Source organism: Acipenser ruthenus, chromosome 17 (assembly GCF_902713425.1).
Source record: "Acipenser ruthenus chromosome 17, fAciRut3.2 maternal haplotype, whole genome shotgun sequence".
Taxonomy (NCBI): Eukaryota; Metazoa; Chordata; class Actinopteri; order Acipenseriformes; family Acipenseridae; genus Acipenser; species Acipenser ruthenus.
In genome coordinates this window covers 24,335,153-24,343,606 of record NC_081205.1, presented here as the reverse complement: position 1 = coordinate 24,343,606, position 8,454 = coordinate 24,335,153, and positions in this window count along the sequence as shown.

Sequence of the window (8,454 nt, the reverse complement as noted above, 5' to 3'; positions counted from 1 at the left end):
TATGCTAATAACATATTCTGTGTATACAGAACATATCATATTATCAAGCTCACATGATCTGCAACTCTCCTGCAGCTCAGCGTACAGAAAATCTAGTACCCTTCATTTCTCCTGTGGGGGGGGGGGGGGGGGGAGGGGGGGAGTATCATTAATTAGAACCTAGTTTCTTTTTTTCTCAAATGGTATGCCTGCTGCTAATGTTACAGTATTTGAAGAAGACACTGAATAATACCCTGCGGTAGCAAGCAAACATGTTCATGATTAAAAATTCAGCAAAGTTACTAATTAGTTTACTTTCTTTGTATTCTAGATATGGTTGCTAATTTTGAAATGTTTCCAATAAAAAACTAATTGAAATTGCTACCCTTGATTAGTACATTGAGGTAATTATAAAAAATGAAGAAAACAATAGACTTGCCTTAATGCAGCTGTTGGGAACACCGAGTGCCATTTAATGTTATTATGTGGTTTAAAACTATTGATTCCTTCTACATTTTTGCGAATGTAGCATTATAGCAATATGAACCTCAATAAAAGAGTGGTGCTTGAAATGGGATTTTATATTGCTGGATTTAGAGTGCTAAAATGCCAGCAGGTTTTTTGCCAACAAAACTGACCACTGTCCTCAAAAACATTATTAAAGGTACTGCAGGTATTTAATAAGAAGCTTGCAGGTGTGAGTGCTAGAATGCAGAAGGTTGGCTTGAAGCCCACAGAGAAAAGAGTACTGAGCTGTTAAAGTGCACCTGGTACAAATCCAAGGATATCTAAGGTCATTGCCTGTGGAACTGAATGATCTGCCTTGTGTTTTTAGGTTACAGAACAAGCCCCTTCTTTTTACATTACAAACCCCACATGCCAGAGGTGCATTCAAGTCAGGTACCTTTGAGCCCGAGTTTAAGGACTGAAGTGTAATTTAATGCTGATCAATAACAAGTCCAAATCTCAGCCTAAGTATTTCAAAATGCAGACAGACTTTGGCTTTTACTCCAGTCTTTAATTACAGCATCTCCTCCTGTTTGAGGAGACAGTTCCATGTTAATGTTTAGGTACCCAGCAGTGGTTAAGAGACTTTGAATAAATAATTACTTACTTGTTTGGTTCTAGTTTTTACAGACTGTACTTGACGTATTTAATGTATTGACAGTTACTCCTCATTTGCTGCAAAGGCATCCCACCCCCCGACCCATATATTTGTTACTATTCTTGATGTCATTGCTACAGAATGCCCAGCTGGAGGTAAAAAAGTGCCAATTACTTAATCAAATGATGTGTCCCTGGAGCTCATTAGTGAGTGGTACGGCTTATTTTAATAAGTTTAAACATGTACAGACATGATATATGTATATTTCTGAGATGTGCGTGTTACATAAATACTTAAATAACTGACTTTTCATAATAGTCAGTGGCAGATTCATTCACTGGGGTTAGCTCTCTGCTGAGGCCTGATGAAGCTTACAGTCATCAGTGATCACTCAGTTGTAGACATGCCACCAATCCAGAGGGTACACTAATCCTACCTAGTTAGGAGGGAGAAACTGACAAGGGAGACTGGGATTTGCTGCTTGACTTTATTATAACTCTAGCTGGGGGAGAGATGAAAACTATAAGCATTACAATCCCATTGAGACTCAGATTGTGAAACATGGCAGGCAAGATCATGGGAAGATGACAGAACAGGATCTCATTCACAGCAGTCAAACACACACACTTCTACAAACTGAAAACTAGAAGGAGATGCCTCACTGAAAAAGGGAATAGCTGCTAATTAATCTGAAAATACCCATGGCATATGAATTGACACAGCTCCCTACTGATGGATAGTCAAGGTACAGCACCACAGCACCCCAGTGTGCTGCTACAACAAGCGTATTTCAAAGTTCAGGTAACATAATGTAACACGTCTGTATTGCTGGGACTCCCCAGAGGGTATTACCTCAGATTCCTTATGCTGCCTAGCTGGACTGCCACACAGCTCAATATGGATTTCTGCACTGTGCCACTGTTATAATAGAAGCCAAAAATCATCAGTAATTACAGTTTAAATGAGATGGGAAGGAAGCGAGCCAGCACTCACTGGTACATTGTGTTCAGGGACAGTAACAGAATATATAGCAGAACCACATTACAATTGCAGATTAGTCTTCAGCTGGCATTGACAGTGTGTCCAGAGAGATTGTTTTATTTCCAAACTGTTTTTTTTTTTTAAAAAACAACAATAATCCACTGAAATAGCAAGTGTAACTGTCCAAATCTTTTTTTTATATATTTAATATGTGACTTTTTCTCTGTTCTGCAGGTACATTGTATTTTTTCTTCACTATTTGCCTTATAGAGAATGTATTGTTAACCTACTATGGGGCATACATAGAGTAGGTTCAAATATGTTGTTTTTTCCCCACTGTGCCCAATTGTGGAATGTGCAGTGGTGAACACCTGATGTATGGGCCCCATTTGGAACCCTTCCCTGTTCTGCAGCTTGTGAAACAAGGCAACCCTCTAACATTGCTGGGTCCACTGCTGTGACATGGACAAGAGAAGGCTGGTGTGCTTGCTGATTGGGGACTGAGCTGATAGTCCTCCTGGTGTCTTGAAAAACTCTGTTAAAACAAAAACATTTTAATATAATTTTCACACTACAATATTTTTGATCATATATTTTCTGGATGCTTGTTACTCGACGTTTGGGTTACAAAAGGTTTAAATACGATGTAATAACACATTAAGCAATGTAACTACATGTTTAATTAGTACAATTTGGACTGGTAACACTTTTGTAACAACACTGTAGTATGTAAAAATAATGTGATATCTGTATAAAGTGAAATAATGTATAATGTGATATCTTGTAACAATTGTAAGTCGCCCTGGATAAGGGCGTCTGCTAAGAAATAAATAATAATAATGACAATAATACTATACAAATGTGCCTCCTTGAAAGTACCAGCTAACAAAATAATTCCAGTAAATCATACCTAATATGAATTATAATTTCGTAACTGGTACACATATTTTCTCTACAGAAAAGATGCACACATTATGATAAATGTGTATTTGATTTTTAATTAAATGAATTTAACAATGGCTGCATCTGCGTCGCGTCCACACATTCTACTTCAAGGAAAGTAGAGGCTTTGAAAATATGTTAGTCTTTCGGACAAGTTTGGGTTTCTTGGAGTTTGACAAGAGCTCAGATCCCCAGAAGCCTTGCACTTTGGCTTTCCTTCTCAGTAACTTATCGGTGCTTTTCTAATGACTTGTGTTTTCAATGGCTCTACACCTGACCTCTTGAAGTAGAATACAGGGACACATGTGTAGCATTGGAATATCTGGAAGGAGCAATCAGTAAATTTAGTCAGTAATCAAATACATCTGAGTTTTACTGGAATAGGTGCCCTATGTACTTTAAATACTTTTACTGTCTGACAAAAACATTGAAATATAGAAAACAGTGAGTTGTAGAAGGGATTCTTACATAGTAAAGCATAGTATGTGTACAATTTACTGTCAACAATGGCCCAACTGTGAAATAAACAGATTTGTGAATCTAATTAGAGCAGCAATGCGTTCGCAATACAAATTGGGAACACACCAAGAATTATTATTTTTATTTTAGCTAATGGGAAAGGCAGGGGATTTCTGTTTTCCTGTTCAGGGCAGTGTGTTGGCAGCTGTCTGCAGCCACAGGAATGTTTCATTACAGATACAGTACTGTACAGTAGACAGGGCATCCGCTGCATCCCATCAGCTCAACAAAACTCCCAGGGCTGTTGTTGAGCACTGAGCTCTTGAGTGTCCTGAGTCTACAACAGCCATCCTACTGCTGCTCTACAGCTGTGCAAGGGTGAACACTGTCAAAAACACCTCCACCAGCAGATTTTCTAACCTAATTGTCTAACCTGTGTTTCGTACTGTGAATCCCTCAATGATCTCTTTTATGTTCGCTAGGCAATTAACCCTCTCTGACATGGGCCACCTTTATCCAAGGTCTCTGAATCAAGGATCAGTGATTCTCATTCAAGTTCAGCTGCAGTACCTTCAGGTTTTTACACAAACAAATGTTCTCCATTTCAGATAAAGAACAAACATGATTGGCACACAATAAAAGATGGTTGGTACAGAACTGCAGTGTTCACAAGAAATGCATTATTTACAGTTGCTGTATTCTGAGTTCGTATTGCATTAATACATTTTTAAACATAATCCTGATCGTTCTCATGCAGTCATAACTCACACAGGGAATTACTTTTACTGGGAGCGTTCGCCAGGAGAGAATTTATTTTAAAAACATTGCAGTGTATCCAGATCTTTATGGTAAATTTTTGTAAGTAGGCAGAAATGGTTGTTGTCTATTTATGACAAATGGCAAATTGATATTGTAGATACAGTGTGGGCAGCTTTTAAAGAGTGCCCACATGTTATTGAAAAAAAAATGTGAAAAACAAAATCATTGTGTAGGTGTGAAGTGGAAGATAATATTATTTATCTCAGAAATCATCATGCAACAGCCTTGACATGGGGTAATAATTCATTGCCTGCAATTCACTGGCTTTGCTTCCATTAACCAGCCTTCAACCAGCCCATTTTTAAATGCTAACAAATATTTTAATAACAAGACAAATAATCAAAGGATAGCCAGCATGATTGTGCTTAGCTACACTAGGTTTGCTTTTTTTATGCACCGGTAATTGGAATACATTACACATAAAAGGGGAGAACTTCAGTTCAGACCTTGATAGCATGATATAAGCAAATCTCTTTTCAACTATCAATAGCAGTCTGATGAGGAGGCTGTTTAACAGCAAGAGCAAGATACAAACATCTAAAGTGTTTATCTTGTAGGGTACAAATACATCTTCAAGGACACTACTGCAGAAAAGATGTTTATTTTTCTGTGTAGCTCACCTTACATTGCGCCGATTCTCCAGATTATTTGCTTTGTGCGTGAAGTTGAAAGGAAGGGATGAGGGCTGAAAGAGGAGAGGCATCGTGACACCTCACTCAGAGCACAGCTAGCAGCACAGCGAAGAACAGGGCACATTCACCTTGATGGGAGTGAGATTCTGCACACTTAAAAAAGATTTATTCTGCAATAAATGATAAGATAAAGATAATAAATATTGAGGCCTATTAGGAGGGACGTTCGTGTTAAAAGATTATTATAGGATGAAGAGATGCTGCACATGATAAAATTATATAAATAATGTAAATACCATAGATGTGTTTTAAATGGGTGTTTTTGAAAGTATAGGTACCGGTAAACATGTATTCAAACTCTATTTCGAACTGTTATATATAAATATGCAACTTTCCATCTGAACCTACATTAAATTAACTTGCTTTTGTTTTACTAACTACTATCCTTGCACAGTAACCAAATTAATTTAGGGGTTCTCAATTTTATTTTGGTTTGTCTGGACCCAAAGATCCAAGGTATATTAAGACTATGGTGTCTTGGCTCCATAGAGGAAAGCTATTTGAAAAAAATAAATATATATGAACTGGACTAAACATAACTAAAGATATACAAAATGTAGGAGTCTCCAAGCTTCTGCAAAAGGTTAAACTAGCTCTGGCAGTTCACTGTAAGTAGGGGACTGCCTTAATTAAGTAGGGGACTGCCTTATTATGTTTTCAAAACAGAGCTTAAAACCTAGCAGTAGATTCAATCAAAAAATACAGCACCAGATTACGTGTTGCTCCCTGTTCTATACAATGGAAGACGACACCAATGCATGAGTCAGAAATGTGTAAGCAGGGAGATTATATGGTTGCTGTATATTTTTCCCCTTAGTAAGTTGCAATATGTATTTCTCTAAGTACATACACTAAACGTCAAGCAATAGCTGTCTGTAAAGTAGGTCACCCTTCATCTGGGCCACTGATTATGCAGCCAGTAGTTGAAAAGTGTGATGTGAGCTTCAATGTGGTAAAACGAGGCAGTAATTCTCATGAGATAGGGATCAGTGATTGGCGATGATCACTGTAGTACAGCAAAACTAAAATGTGTTTTCATTTAAGGAACAGTCCACAGTGAATAAATGTCTGTATATACATACTGATGCATCCTTTGTGTGTCTGTTTGTTTATATAATAACAAGTAAGTGGGTAACACACAACCCCTACCATGGCTGTAAATTCAACATGAGAGCAGTATAGAATTTGGGATTGTGTGTTCTATATTATTTATTGTTGTGTTCTTTCTGCTTTTTTTATACCTAGTTGGTGTTGCTTCTTTTTTGGTTTATCATAATTATGTTATATATTACTCTATTAAACTATTTCACTGTTGCCAATTATTACAGTTTAATACATTGGTCACATCTGACTATTCAATAAAAGTTATTAGTCATTATTAAAATGGCAGTTTTGCAGGGGCGTAGGTTAATGGCTACAATCTACTGCACCATCTGAAGACATGTTTGTGACCACATGGGTGCTTTCACTACTTAGTTTAGAAAAAGTCGCCAAGAATTCGATGGCCAAAGTAGAAAATGAGATACAAGGAGAATCTAAACAAGAAGGAGAATATACTTGTCAAAATAACTTGTATTTCATATCCATATCAAGTTAATTTTCATATTGCAAAGTACAGTATGTAAAAATAACTATATTGTGTTCTACCTACAGAATGTTTAAAAATTCCTCAAAATTGTGAAAATACTACAGTTTGTATTCCAGTTGATTCTACAAGAGTCTTTGTTAGTATGTTCAGGTAGCAGCTGAACAAAAGGTGGGCTTTGGTGTGTTAAAAGAGATATGAAGAGATGGAGGACACCCAGACCTCAACCCTGCTTTGAATTTCCAAGGTCTTGTCACTTCAGCATAGCAATTGAATTTAAATATGGTTTAAAGTAATATTTTGAAGGGACTGCAAAGCTGTAAAATGTTTCAATAGTAAGGTGAGGCGTCCATATTAATAAATTGCAGATTAATTAGACAGATTACACTATTACAATTACAAGCAGCACTTGTGTTTATCAACAGTACATTGCTGGCCACTTAGGAGCAGCGCATGTGGAAAATTGATGTATGTTGGTGATGTACAGTAAGTGAAATACATATATGTCATATATGTTGCCGTATATGTAAAATATGCTAGTCCTTTTATATGAAGCAGATATTACTGTCCAATCTTTTTTTCCAAGTCAAGCCACACTGACAACCTAGGGGCACTTGAAGAAATGGAAAATCACAGAACACCAACTGAATAAGTACCTTTGGATGCTTGGCCAATGATGATGGCAAAACAAGCTCTGATCTGCCTGTTATTTAAAAGCATTAAAACCGAAAAACTGTGTTTTAATTGATTGTTTAAGCTAGAACCTTTTAAGCTGTGGTATCTGATGGGCTTTGACTGGCCAAGACTTGTTTACTCTAAGCAGCATTTTATATATGTTTAACCTTAAAGGTGTTGTCGAGACAACCACATACAGGCAAGGTAGAAATGTTGGAGCATTTAAAAGAGCAATAGCAAAAGTCAAGGAAAATGCAGATTAAAAACAAATGTTTAATGCATTCAAAAAACCTTGGACTGATAGCATCACCACCAGCCAGAAACGACTGGAAAAGGCAGTAAAAAGTACACTAATTACAGAAACAGAGAACACAAAGAAATCCCGACTTCCCGGCTGTATTTTGCACTGGAATTATTAATTATACACCAGGGATGTACAAACAAATATGATCTATATGCATTCCCATTTATTTACCTTTACATATAATGGGGTTTTTGCATATGTTTAACAGTGCTGCACTGCTGTTACTGATAATGCAGAACCCTTACAGATGAGACAAAGTAATGGGGTATAACCATGAAAAAACACCTGTGAATCAGGGGGGATATCATCCTTTATACAGTGGTTAAGATTCCCCCCCCACCCCACCCTCCAGTTATTACATTACTGCACCAGCTATTACATTGGTGCATTGTAGCATTACTTACAGAATAGAAAAGAGAAATAAATGTATAACCAAGCTGAGAAGCGAGTACATATAAATGTAACTTTTGGTACTGGGTCTGCACAAAGAATTTCTTGATCATTAAATTGCTGGAGACAAAAATGTTAGATCTAAAAGGGTAACATTTAATCTTTTAAGTAACTGTATCCATTAAACTGAGATTACAAAGGTACAGTGCATTAGGCTGCTCTGGGTATCTGCACCATTCCCATGGCAACCAGTCAGATGTGGACTTTGTGTTGTTTTACTGAACAGGAAGAGAAATCCCAGGGGCTCACACTCATTACGAATCAATCCATTCAGTTTCATACAAAGACATTTGAGATTACATTAAAAACGAACAAAAAACAAGGTTGAAAATGAGCTATACCACCTGTTTCAAGCAAAGACATGGTAGTTAGATGTCCATTTTCCTTCCGAAAAAATGTTGCTTATCCTTTTGAATTGTATCACAAGAATATTGTAATATAAAACTGGGCTTTCACTGCTTAA